The sequence below is a fragment of the Lissotriton helveticus genome, chromosome 4_1 (assembly GCF_964261635.1).
Source record: "Lissotriton helveticus chromosome 4_1, aLisHel1.1, whole genome shotgun sequence".
Classification (NCBI taxonomy): domain Eukaryota; kingdom Metazoa; phylum Chordata; class Amphibia; order Caudata; family Salamandridae; genus Lissotriton; species Lissotriton helveticus.
Genome location: NC_136063.1, coordinates 2,050,391,332 through 2,050,405,888, shown reverse-complemented (window position 1 = coordinate 2,050,405,888; position 14,557 = coordinate 2,050,391,332). Strand labels below are relative to the sequence as shown.

Below are 14,557 nucleotides of genomic sequence, written 5' to 3'. Positions count from 1 at the left end.
GGGAAGGGAGAGCGCTACATCAGGTCTGGACCCGAAATGACCCCCGGGCCTATTCCGATCACCCCCGTCGCCACCAGCCCCTCACCTCATGTCACAGCTTTTGTGTAAGGCGCCTCCGCTGCTCCGATGGAGACTGCCTCCTCCCAGGTCTTTTTACAGGCTGCAGCGTTGCATTCTGGGAATGATGCTGAGACAGGCCGTAGCACGACGTTGCCGGCTCTTGCGAGGGTCTCTCAGGCCTCCCGGTCTCTGCCCGCCTGCAGGCTTCGCAAGGCTCCAGACCCCCTGCAGCCCCACCTCCAGATCAGCAGCCCCTCCTCACCAGCAGGGGATATGGCAGACTTGGCCCAGCTCTTACATTCATTGGCCGCCATCACCCGAGGGGCAGACGAGTCTGGGGGCATGTGGGATCACTGCCGCGCCAGAAATGTAGATCCGCCTCCCGTATGGTGCGGCCTACAGCGGCCTCCTCGTCTGTGAAGGCAAACGGCGCTCCGGGTGCGTTCTCCTCAACACCTGTCAGTACACAGGGGCATTTCCGCTTGTCTGTTGGGTATGGATGGCCTCTAATTACAGAGTAATTGGAGGATAATAAGGGCTTGTGGCAGAGAGTCCATAGTTTACGTCCACCATCTTGGCTGCTCAGCTATGCCTCCCTCCTTAGCCTCATTCTTTAAATGTTCAAACTGAAATAGCTTAATTTTTCAGGTCATTGTTAAAGTCGGGGTCTTTAAATGGATACTTGTTACTCCAGTTGTTCCACTTGCTGTCAGTGTAAATCTATCTCCATATCCATCTTACTGCATAAAGTCTTCACATGGTTAATATTCGCTCTTTGCAAAAATATGTCGTGCACTATCTTTGCTTTAGGAAATAAATTCCTTGTGACTAAGCTTCCAGGTTGGGTCCCCTCCTGACTTGAACACTAGCAACCCCAGTCTGCCTAGTCATTGAGGTGCTGCTATTTGCGCTTTTAAAAGCAACTGCTGGACTTTTTTAAAATCACTGCTCCTCACTAACTTTTTATTCTTTTTACTTACTTGCTGTGAGGTGTGCTTCCCCTGCCCTGGTCCATCGCGGCTGCATTGCCGATTGTGTGGAGGGCAGGGTACCATCTTTGGTCAGTCCCCGAGCCCGGCAGGACCGTAGGCTGCGGTCTAACTGCAGGCGGGGCTAGGCTACATATTGGCTGAGTGTGAGAGGAGCGTGGCGGTAACAGTAGGTGGTGGCAGCCCCTGCAATACCGCTGATCGCTGGGGGGCAGACTGCGAGGCACGCTAGTAATGATTTAAGATTGCTGTGTTCTCTTCTGCTTACTCACTCTCTCACTCCACCACTATCTGCCTGTTCTTAAATCGTACTATTTGTGCTTTTAAAAGCGACTGCTGGACTTTTTAAAATCGCTGCTCCTCACTAACTTTATATTCTTTTTACTTACTTGCTGTGAGGTGTGCTCCCCCTGCCCCGGTCCATCGCGGCTGCATTGCCGATTGTGTGGAGGGCAGGGCGCCATCTTTGATCAGTCCCTGAGCCCGGCAGGACCGTAAGCTGCGGTCTAGCTGGAGGCGGGGCTAGGCTACTTTTTGCACATGTCACCGCGAACGCGCAGCGGGCGCGCTAAAGGTAAGCCCGTCTGCGCCCGTCCGCGGCCGTTCGGGGCCAGGGGCAGGAAATGCTGCACATTCAATTTCCTACATGGCCCCGTTATTAATTCGCCTTCAAAATCATTGGCCTCTCAGCCCCACCGCGCAAACTCGACTCGGTTCACTGGGTCCTCTTTGTCCCAGGTCCGATTTTCCCTATAAGCGGCCCTGACCCCTCCTGCCCCGCTTGGCCCTCGCGATCCTCTACCCCCCCCAGCCAAATGAGTAACTAGCTCTATCTTTTCTGTCAGCTACCTAAACACCCGCTTGCTGGTCAAACACCAGTTAGAGATCTTCCATTTATTGGACTCAGAGAGAAACCTGACATACTCCTAGTGACGGAAACCTGGCTCAATGAGGAGTCAATCCCTGACATTCTGGCAGCGGTGCCCCCGGGCTATTACATCCTCCAGCCCAATAGATCTTCTGGTAAGCCAGGTGGTGGGGTCGCAGCCATTGTTAGACACTCTATCAGGTTTTCATCCCTAGAGGTTGCCACTATACCATCAGTCGACTGCCTCATTTTAAGACTTGAATCTCCCTTGTCCTCTCTTATCTGTGTTCTTGTTTATCGTCCCCCCCAACACATGCCTGGCTTCCCGTCACTGTTCGGCGATATGCTCTCCCAACTGGTGATCAACAATTCAAAAGTGCTGATCATCGGCGATTTTAATTACTGGCCCTCGGATGCTAGGGAGAGCACCTGCTCTTCTGCCTAAACGCATCTCTTAGCGGGCATGAATTGCACTCAACATATCCAGTCAGCAATGCACATTAAAGGCCACGTCTTAGACCAGGTCTGGACGTCCAATCTGGATATCTCCCAACCCCTTATTCTTCCCTGTCCGTGGTCTGACCACTCTATTATTACGTTTTCCCTGACTTTTTGCCCCCACACTAGTCAAACACCGACGGGGAACTTCTTGGCCAGGAACTGGAACAGGGCTAACCTTAACGAATTTTGTTCCTTACTTAGCGTCTCCTCCCCCGCCGAACACGACTCCCTAAACACTCAGGCTACTAGCATGAGGCACTGGCTTGAATCAGCTAGCAATATTGTGGAGCCACTCAGACGTCTTAAATTAAAGCGCCCCCATGATGCCCAGTGATGGTTGTCGGATGAGTTAAAAATTAAAAAACTTACACTCAGGCAGGCCAAACGTAGCTGGAGGCGTAACTATGCCCTGGAGAAAAAATTGTTATTCCTGGCCCAGCTTAAAGATTATACGCAATCTATTCTCCAGGCAAAAACTTTGTATTTCTCCAAGAGGATTACTGACTCCGCCACCAAGGCAAAATATATTTTTTTCTATAGTGGAAGAGCTCTCACACCCCGATAGAGTGATTATTAACCTCCTCCCTCTCAAGCACTTTGCGATTCTCTCAACTCTTTCTTTGTGGAAAAAATAGCGAAAATTAAAAATTGCATTCCTCTTCGCAACCCATCTTCCACATCCACATCTGCCACCAGAAACCCTCACACAGTGGTCCAGATACCCCTGATATCTGAGGAAGAATTCTTTGCCCTGTTAAAAAAGGTGGGTTCTGGTTCTCCCACAGACTGTTGCCCTCCCCATATTTTACGGGAGGCTTTTATTATCTGTCCAAAAACCCCCCTGGCACTTCTTAACAATTCCCTCCGGCTTGGTCTTGTCCCTGACTCCTTTAAAACAGCCGAAGTGGTACCCATCTTGAAAAAGCCTAATGCGGACCTCTCCTTAATGAGCAACTTACGTCCTATTTCCCTGCTCCCCTGCCTTAGTAAAGTGCTGGAGGCCCATGGCAGTAACTTTTTGAGCTCGTTTATCGAACGTCCCCAGTTCCTCGACCCGCAACAGGCTGGCTTTAGGCCGGCCCATTCGACTGAGTCAGTTATCCTTTCAGTAATGGAGGAGCTGAGGAGAGGAGCGGACCTTGGGATCAGCCAGGCCTTGGTGCTCCTGGATCTGTCGGCTGCCTTCGACACGGTCGACCATGATAGTTTGGTCGGCCGTGTCGGAGACGCCGGTATCCGGGGGCCGACCCTTGAGTGGATCCGCTCCTTCCTAAGCAACCGCCATCAGTCTGTTCGCCTTTCCAACTACTCAGCGGACAAAGTTAAGCTGACATGTGGCGTCCCCCAGGGATCCTCCCTTTCTCCCCTCCTTTTTAATTTATATTTGACTCCCCTCATCCGGTCTTTACGGGGTAGCAATGTCATTGCTTTTAACTACGCTGATGACATCCAGCTAGTCTTTGACATTGACTCCTCCGACCAATCAATTTATAATTTTCATTCCACCTTGTGTCTTATTGGTAACTGGATGGAGGACAATCATTTAAAATTTAACCCCGACAAGACCGAGTTGGTCTTGGTCGGTGGTACCTCCAATCCTTGGAACTCCAACTTCTGGCCTTCCGGCTTCGGCTCCACCCCCCCCCCCCACCCCGTCAACTCAGCAAAAAGTTTAGGAGTCATTATTAGCAAGGACCTCTCCATGAAGCCCCAGATCAGTGCCGTGGTATCCTCTTGTTTTTTCCATTTTCGAAAGATCCGTAAGATCTCCTGATTTCTAACCACGGAGGTCCTGTCTCTGGCTCTGCTGGCCCTTGTAGTCTCTAGGATTGATTATGCCAACTCACTTTATGTTGGCATCCTGACGTCCCAGCTAAATCGCTTACAGCTGGTACAGAACCAGGCCGCGAGACTAATCTTCCATCAGCCCAGACACCTTCATGTTCGCCCCCTGCTTAAAGCCCTCCATTGGCTTCCAGTGGCTAAACGCAGCGAATTTAAACTTGGCATGTTTCGGAGTTTTCCTCCGTGTTACCCCATACGCTGGACCAGCGGAGCAGCGTATGGGGTAACACGGAGGAAAACTCGACCCGAGTCTATTGCGAAATTAGCAATCAACCCCAGACGTTTCTTGAAATGCTCATGAAGCAAGACAACCTTACACAATGAATCATGCAACTGCATGGTCTTATACCGCTGTAGGCACATTATAGCCTTAATTTATCATTGAAACACTGTAAATAGTCCTGCACTTTGGGTTATTTACACTTTAATTAGAAAAACGTGAGTAAGGTGGGGAAGTTGTGCCCCCGTCCTGAAGAAGGAGCACAAGCTCCGAAACATGTCGACGCACACCAGAGGTACTGTCCATAGTTACGACAGTTAACTAGCTCAAACTGCACTTCTTTTAACAGTACCAGCCCGGGGTTGTGAATACATTTTTTTTTCCTGAATACCAACGAGCCAGGTACTTTTTAAACCTTCACTATATCCCACCACTCACATTAAAATACCCTATCACTTGCACCACACACACCACACATAGTCTATACTTTCAGTGCTACCGCGTAGTCGTAGGTCGTAGCACGCCGCATCCCGTTAGAGGGGTGCGAAGACCCCAATGATGAAGCATGACACCAAGGGGCCTGTTGGTGTGTGAGGGGTATTTTACAAAACACGGAGTGTTCCCACATCTGTGGTCAACACTATCCTTGTACACTTTGAGTAGGATTCCTTTTGTTTATGTAAACAGTGCCCGTGGAGTAAGAATCCTATCTCTGTACTCTACCTCCCCTCTGTTGTTATTTTCTAAACACCACATACGCCTGATCTGAACACAGTATAGAGCCCCGTGATAAGGTGGCACAGTGGAGTGAAAGCCAAAAGGACTGTGGAGTGTCCACCTGCACCGAAATGGGGAACCTGACATGTGTAGAAGGCAGAGCATAAAACGGGTTAAAGATAAAGCTGCCTGAAGAGCTACACTTCTAATCCAAATATCAATGTGCTCACAATAACCCTACTATTCGTCAGTTTCGGATAGAGTCTGGGATTCACGCCGCCGTCTCTTAAGTTGTTTCGCATGTTCCATTCTCGCCTTGGGGTTGGTGAAGATCTTGGAGTCCCCATCTGGACCAATCTTCAAACGGGCTGGGTATAACATAGCGTGAGGGACACCTTCGGATTGTAAAAACATTTTCATCACTCCGAACTCCCTACGGGCAGTTTGTACATTTACAGTAAAATCAGGGAAGAAAGAGAGAGCATTGCCTTGATGTACGATAGTTCCCTTGTCTCTAGCCATGCGCAGGATGGTGTCTCGGTCTCTGTAATTCCAAACCCTCACAATAACAGGGCGTGGCGGAGTCCCTGGGACAGGCCTAGCCGCAAGGGAGCGGTGAGCCCGCTCGACAATGAACATGGCAGAGAGCAGTTCGGTCTCCATTTTTTCCACGTTCGTTGATTCCGGCAGTCCCCTTATTCGAATGTTATTCCTGCGTGAGCGTGCCTCCTTATCCTCATTCTTGGCCTAAATGAGGGAGAGAACTTACTGCATGTTGAGTGCTTTCCCTGCCACCTCACTCAAAGCATCCTCCGCCGCAGATGCACATTGCTCCACTACTCCTACTCGTGCGCCCTGGTTTTCTAGTTGAGACAATATGTGGTCAAGGTGTTGATGAACTGCAGCCATGGTGCCTTCTATGGATTGGAGGCTGCGCTGCATGGCTAGTAGCGTTGTCTCCAGTGTGGAGGGACCCCCGTCTTGGTCATCCGCCTCGGTGTCAGAGGCAGCTTTTTGTGGGGTCTTAGAACGCCTCAAACGTGAGGCGGGGTTGAGATTTATCAGTGCTCCCCATCCTGTCAGCAGAGTGAATCTCACCGCCGTGGAGATGTTAGATTGGGTGCTCCTGATATGAAGTGTGGTAGGATCCGGCAGGGGAGACAGTAACCCCAGGGGGCACTCAAGTGCACCACACTGCTGGTCACTTAGGCCAGAGCCTGCCCCTCACCGCATGTCAGGCCACACAAGGTACACTCCCTGGGTTAAACAGCGAAGTTAGGCATCCAGTCCCCACAGCTCAATGTGCGATGTAGATATGCACCACATAGAACAGCAACCACACCTCCCCCCCAGGTACAGGATAGAAGTACTCCTGAGTGGCAAGGCACAACTGCAGGTCCTCAAACCGACGCAGGTGCAGAGCAAGTGCAGCTATTCTGGGAGATAGGCCAGCAGCCAGCAGCCAAATCTCAACGAGGCAGGAGCAGCTCAAAAAAGGCAGGAAGGCCTAAGCACCGGGCAGTGGAGACCCAGCTCGGGCAGGGGGCAGCTCCTCAATGCAGACGCCAGCCACAAGCTGTAACAGAACCCCCCTGAATATTGAAAGCCTCCGGCAGCGTTGGGTCCCCAGTAACAGCAAGACTAGGCAGTAGAAGGGCGCGTGGTGCAGGCGCACTTCAGGGCCCGCTGCGCAGAGCCCCTCGGCTCTGACGGCCCAGACTCAGCGGTCCCGCAGGTATTCACAAGGCAGCATAATCCGAACGCCACATCAACGAGCACCCACGCGTCCCGGCCACAGTTTGCAGTCCGCGGCCCGCTCCCAGGCCCGCACCCACCTCTGCAGTCACCAGCCAGGTACGAGCCGCACACCACTCAACGCAGCCGACACTCCGCTCTCCCAGGCCGACTCGTGGCCCACCTCCGTTCAGCCAGCTCCGCAGAATCCCGCACACCACGTCCTGGTCGGTGCTTCCCTGGCCTCCAGTGAGATCGCACACTTCCGCGCAGTAGTCCACTCCGCAGCCGTGACAGCAATATTTAGGCAGCTCCAAACGTCTCCTGAGCTCCGCAAACATAGGCCTCTATGCACAAGCGCATGTTGTTAAAGCGCCCCCCCCCCGGACCGATCCGCTCGGCGTATAGTACTCTGTTGTGCTCTATAGTTGGCCTAAACTGGCACAGGATATCCCAGAGGGGCTTGCAAATCAGGTCCTCCACGTTAGTGGCGTGGATGCAGCAGTTAACAGGCGGATATTAGTCGGATTGGCACTCAGCTGGGCCATCTTGCCGTGCACCCTCTAGCGCCCCCAGACTCATGTACATACTTAAAAGAAAAACACACTACTGAGTAGACCACGTTCTCCAGTATTAGAGTGTCTTTCATAGATTCACATGCTTGAACATTCCCCGTTGTCGAAGTGGGAGCCCCACGGTAAATAAAATGGGTTTAAAATCCCAATAAAATATGTATGTAAAAACATAACATATAAAAATATACACTAGAAACAGTTGCAAATACCAGGTCATAATTCCCACACAGGAATACATAGAGAGAGCGAAAACATTTGCAACATATCACTGTCATTATGTTAGTCCAAACTACAGCCAATCAGGTGCAAGCACCCCTCCAGAACCTTCTCCTCAGCGGCTCAGGCCCTCAGATTTTCGACTGCACGTCGTGTGAAGGGAGTCTCCCTGAGCTCTGCTCAGTTTTCTACTTTTCTCTGGTTTCCAGTACTTCTACAATGTCTTCAAGTAAGAAGTCTTTGTTTAGACCTTGTTCTTCTTGTGGGAAGTTGAGACTTTATTCTGAAGACCCCCACAAGAAATGTATATATTGCCTCTATCCTGTCCATGAGGTAGGCAAATGTAAAATCTGCAGGACTTTCTCCACCAAGACCTTGAAGGATACAAAGGCTGAAGGACAAAGATTCAGCTCTTTCTGACACAGACAGTTTGGTGTCAGGTACCCCTAACGCCGCCTCAAAGCGTAGCAGTGTGAAGGATTTACCTTCTCCCTTCTTGAAGAATAATACACTCTCACTCTTGAAGGGTCCTGCGGTGTCCCCATCTCGTCCTGCTACGCTGACTCCCCCGAGATCTGTCTCTCAGGCGTCTACGGCTTCTTCTATGCACGTTTCCACCTTAAAACGTGTAAAATCGTCGGCGGGAGCGTCGACGATCGTCCGGACGACACCATCTGCCGTCTCCGGCTCGTCGACGACAACAGTGACGACGACTTCGGCTTCTGGCTCGTCGACGGTGACTCCGTCAATGGCGTCTGACGACTAAGGTATGCCTCAGTTTTAAGACTCTACGTCGAAGAAGAGTCTCTCGTCGTCATTAGGATCTACGTCAACGAGAGTTGGGAAGAAAGCCTCCTCGTCGTCGGCTACTCCTTTGACTAATGTTCCGTCGACGGTGGTTTTGTCGACGACTGCCTCGTCGCGGACGATTGCGTCGACGGCTGCTCGGTCGACGGCGGCTCCGTCGACGTCTGTCCTGTCATCGTCGATGGCTTCAACGACGGTTTCGTCGGTGGTGGTGCCATCATCTTTCGCCTCCTTACCTCTAGTGCTGCTTCCTTCATCCGGGTATGGTGTTTCCTCCGCCGACCCTTTACACCAACGCCGCCAAGTGCCTCTGGAACGGCTTGCAATTCCACATGACACGCAGCCTCCGTCGCCCCTGTTTGCGACAGGTTCTGAACAAGACTGTTTCTGAGGGTGAAGAGGATGATAATTTCCGGGCAGCATGTAGCCCTTCTGAACTAGTCATAAAGTGTCAGGACTATGGGGATGACATTGAGGACTCCTATTCTCCGGAGGAAGAACAGTCCATTCAGGTTCCAACGGCATCAATTCCTCTGTCCCTCATTTCTAATCTTCAGCATATGCTAGAAGATTACAACAGGTGTTTTCCGCCATCTCGTCATGGTTCGCCTCTGCATACAGCACTTGAGCCTGCGCCACCTCCAATCGCTGTTCCGCCGCCGCCAAAGGCACCTGCGCCTACACCACCTCCTACCGCTGCTCCGCAGCCGCAACCGGTACCACCGCCTGCTCCTGCTGAGACCTCTATTCAGGTTCATGCTACGGTGTACGAAGATCATGATGATAATCTTCGCCCGGACAGAGAGGATGGTGAACTGCAGGATGACGATACTGATGGTGATGGCGATATGCAAGACTGGGACGATTACCAGATGCAGACAAAGTCCCCACCTCCTGCGACTCTGGGGGGTTCCCCTCCTGTTGACATTGCAGGTTTCCATCAACTCATGGATAGGGCGGCACTCCGTTTTAAATTTCCCATGGTTCAAAGGGAAGAGGACTGCTTCTTGTATGACTTTAAGAGTCAGCCTTTCAAGCAAGTTCGGACAGTCCCGATCATCGACTTTAACTGGAATGAAGGAGTCAAGTTGATGCAAACGCCGAATTCCATTCCGGCACAGCTACCTTGATTAGAGAAAAAATATAAGGCGCCCCAGGGTTCTCCAGCTTGCCTGGTGACGCAGCCTAAACCGGATTCAGTAGTCACCCAGGCTGCCCAGCGCCGTTCCAGAAACCCATCTTCCCCGATTACGGCTCCTCTGGACCGTGAAGGTCGTCACCTAGATGCCATCTTACGTCTTCTCTGCAAGGACGACTTCATGACCACCATCGACCTCCAGGTCGCCTATTTCCATGTGCCAATTCTTCCTCGTCACCGGAAGTACTTGCGCTTCCGGGTGGGGCGGAGAGACTTTCAATTCAGGGTGCTGCCTTTTGGCCTGCGCTCCGCCCCTCGTGTCTTCACAAAAGTTTTGGCCCCAGTAGTGGCTTACCTACGTCTTCAGGGCGTTCAAATGTTTCCATACCTGGACGATAGTCTCATTAAGTCGCAGTCTCACAACCAACTGTCTCAAGACACTCAACTCTGTCAGGACTTATTTCGCTCCCTCGGCCTTTCCATCAATACCGAGAAGTCTCAGGTCGCCCCAGCTCACTGCAGGACTTTTCTTTTTTTGATACATCCGCATTTCAGCCGTTAGGCGCCAGCAACTATCTTTTGTTTGGGCGTCCTCGTTCGCTGTATTCCGCCGTAAAGCAGATGGTCGTCGTGCAAGCAGTCTGCCGTCAACAGTTACCTTCTGTTTAGACGTCACTTTGAGATAAGCGGCCATTAGCCCGATTTACCAAATAAACACGACAAAGAGCGGCCGTTAGCCCGATTTACTAAATAAACACGACAGACCTCTTCTACACAAGTCCCGCAATGCATACGGTGTGAATTTGATCTATTGACACACAAACCTGTAATCTACCGCAACACGATATTTACTGTGACCACATCATTTTCAAATTGTGCGGCGCTACAATTTATTTTAAGCACTCTTGAACAACCGATTCCATTTTTCATGTGAATTAGTCCTAAAGTTTATTTAGATGTTGTATGAGACACCTTCAGAAACACGGTCTACTGAGATATACCCAAAGCAATATCCTACAATCATTTGTTTGAATATCTCGTTCCCCTTCAAGAATTGTTTGTGGCTCCTGAAGAAGGCGTTTTTCTAACGCCGAAACGAGTGTCGACTTATTAATTGCCACTCTTTGAAGATTAATTAAATGTTTTCAAATTGTACTTCTGTTCATTTTTTGACTTATATCATGACGGTTCTATTTTTATTGTGTAATAATTAGTATGTACTTTGTTTTTATGAAATATAATTGTAATATGAATATGTATTGAAATACCAAACAGATTTTTAACAGTGTATATTTGTATGTCCACCTTTTTTGCAACCGTTTCTCTGTTTTATTGTTATTATTGCCTAGGTTTGTTATATACAAACTGACTTTTCTAGGCGCCACTAGCCAAAGCTTACGTGTCTCACGAATGTCAGCTGCGGATTCTACTTCTGGTGACCCTCCTTTGTTCAAAAGAGACTGTTTCCGTTCGTATATTAAAGTCTTTTCTGGGAATGGCGTCCTCCTGCATCTCTCTGATACCAAACTGCAGGCTCAGGAGTCTCCCAATTCAGGAAGAACTGGACAGTCCGTGGCGTCAGGTCACCGGCTCCTTCACCAATCTCGTTCGTGTGACCGACCGGATGAGGTCGGCTCTCCAGTGGTGGGCGCAGCTGTCCAACGTGGCTGCCGGGACCTCATTCCTCATCACAACTCCGTAACTCACTCTGTCCACGGATGCCTCCTTGGAAGGTTGGGGCGCTCACCTTCATGGGCTGCCGATCAAGGGCAAATGCACTCAATCTCAATGCTCCTGGCACATCAACAGGTTGGTGTTGATGGCCATCTTTCTGGCTCTCAAATCGTTCCATCTTCTGATCCAGGGGGAATCGGTGCTCATCCAAACAGACAATGCCACCAGTATGCACTATGTGAACAAGCAGGGTGGCACCAAGTCTTCTCTCCTGTCTCGGCTGGCACAAACTATCTATGACTGGGTGCTTCGGCACCATATTACCCTGACGGCAGTTCATCCACCAGGAGTCTCGAACATCCTAGCGGATGCCCTCAGCAAGTCTGCATCCTCAACGCACGAGTGGGAGCTACATCAGCCGACTCTGGACTCCATCTTTCGGCGTTGGGGTCATCCCAGCATAGATCTCTTTGCGAGCCCAGCGAACCGGAAATGCCCGTCCTTTGCAAGTTGGCTTCCCCATCCAGAATCGTCTGGGAATGCCCTTTTGATGGATTGGTACGGTCTATTCGCCTACGCCTTTCCGACGATTCCGCTAGTTCCTCGGGTATTGTGGAAGATGCGGAGATAGCCGTGCCACATTCTCCTGATCGCTCCCAGATGGCCTCGACAAGCGTGGTTCTCGGAACTGCTGCTTCTTTCTCAGTGCGTACCCATTCTCCTTCATCCTCGAGCGGACCTCCTCACGATGGACGAGGGCCTGATCTGTCATCCGGACCCCTCCTCTCTCAGATTATCAGCCTGGAACCTGAGCACCTTGAATTTGCCCATTTGAACATCCCACCAGAATGCAGAGACATTCTTACCAATGCCAGAGCTACATCTACAATAAAGACTTATAAATTCAAATGGAAAAGGTTCTGCCACTGGTGCGTGGCTGCCAACATTCATCCTGTTCATTCTACTCCAGCTCAACTCCTTCCGTTCTTTCTAGAGCTGGCACAGTCCGGGCTCCCCCACTCCACTTTGAAAGTTTTCTTGGCGGCGATATCTCGCTTCCGGCAGGATGGCTCCTCCTCTCTCTGCTCTTCCAGGATCATTTGTCAGTTCTTCAAAGGACTGTTCAGGAAGTTCCCGCCCATTAGGCGTCCTCCCCTAACCTGGCATCTCAACATTGTTTTGGCACAATCAATGAAGGCACCATTCGAGCCTATCCACAAGGCGGGTTTAAAAAACTTAATTTGGAAGGTGGCCCTTCTCCTTGCTTTAACGTCTTCACGTCGCGTGAGTGATGTTCACGCCTTTACCATTAAGCCTCCTTTTCTCCAATTCAAATCGGACTGTGTAGTGCTTCGCACAGACCCGGCTTACATGCCTAAAGTGCCCACGAACTTTCACCTCAATGAGCCTGTTTTCTTACAGACTTTCTTTCCAAACCCTTAATCTCCAGCGGAGCAGCGTTTACATTCTCTGGATGTTAAGCGATGCCTTAATTTTTACATCGATAGGACGGCACCCTTTCGCAAAACTGATCAGGTGTTCGTAGCCTACGGACGCATGTGCAAAGGTCATTCTGTCACCAAGCCATCTATTGCACGTTGTATTTCTTCAGCAGTTTCCTTCTGCCACCAGAAGGCTGGCAAGCCTCTTCAAGCCTCAGTGAGAGCTCATTCTACCAGGTCGATGTCATCCTCCACTGTCCTGTTTGCTGGTGTGCCGACTCATCAAATTTGCTGAGCAGCTACGTGGTCCAGCAGGCACACTTTCACGAGACATTATTGCCTTGAAACGATCAACGAAGCCGATACGGCAGTGGGAAAAGCAGTGCTTCGCTATCTTTTTAACCAAGGTGAGCCTCTGCTTTCTACCCTCCACCTATATGGTTTGTGTACTGATACGGTTGTTATTATTTGTATCATTCCTTCTGGCTATGCTATGCTATTGGTGCATCCTCATACCTATGCATTGCTGATTTTGCTCTTGCTGCCAGCTATAACTGCTCACTATTCTATTCAAGCATGTGAATCTATGAAAGACACCCTAATACTGGAGAAGAACAATTGTTACCCACCTGAAAACAGGTGGTTCTCCAGTATTGGTGTGTTTCATAGATTCACATGCGACCCGCCCCCCTCCCCTCAGAGGCTCTCTTCTCCTCCTAGACTCTTTTGTCACTCTTGTGCTACGAAAATCTGAGGGCCTGAGCCTCTGAGAAGGTTCTGGAGGGGTGCTTGCGCCTGATTGGCTGTAGTTTGGACTAACATAATGACAGTGATATGTTGCAAATGTTTTCTCTCTCTCCATGTATTCCTATGTGGGAATTATGACCTGGTATTTGCAACTGTTTCTAGTGTATATTTTTATATGTTATGTTTTTACATACATATTTTATTGGGATTTTATTGCTATTTTATTTACCGTGGCGCTCCCACTTCGACGACGGGGAATATTCAGGCTTGTGAATCTATGAAAGACACCAATACTGGAGAACCACCTGTTTACAGGTAAGTAACAATTGTTCATACAACTGCATTTTAATATAGAGGCGTGCTTTTTCTAGACTGCTCTTGGACCAGTTGCACCTCCTATAAAAGAACTACTACATCCTATTTTGCTTTTTTATTGCAGCATGCAGAAGAGGTACATTTGATATGGGAGGTGCCAGCAAATAAGCCAAAGACTTTTACTCTTATGTAAATGTATCCCTGGTAAAGATGGAAGTTTTTCAGCTGCCATTTTAGTTCTGCTTTCTCCTATTTCGTGTTTGTTTTCGGTTATCACGGGCAATCTATTGTTTGGTCACTATTAGTTTACTGACACCACTTAATATCAAACTACCAGTATTGAGAAATCGAACCTTAAATTAGTTGTTGCACGAAACATGTGGCTGGAAATCATCCTTAATTTCCTCTGTTACACTAATGTACTGCTAACCAGAGTAAATTTAAACTGTCAGCCTGCATTCTGTTTTTAACCTTGTGTTGAATGCATTTTGCCACTTATCCTTTCTCTTTACTAGGCCTTAGTGTAAACTCGCTGTTTTACAGCTGATGAGAACAGAGAGGACATTTAAAAAAATAATAATAATTCAGGACCACCTTAATTTATTTGACAAATTATGGGCTTTAGCTCCTCAAGGGGACTAGTTATATACATTTTACATACATCAAGTATTTTATGCTAGTCTGTTTGCTTTGCAGTGTGGGTTAGCGG

General features: G+C 49.5%; 1 protein-coding gene across 1 annotated transcript in view; it reads left to right on the top strand.

Moving 5' to 3' along the window:
• The window catches only part of CUL4B (cullin 4B), a 945,370-nt gene that overhangs the window by 287,799 nt on the left and 643,014 nt on the right, over positions 1-14,557 (top strand). The window lies entirely within an intron of this gene.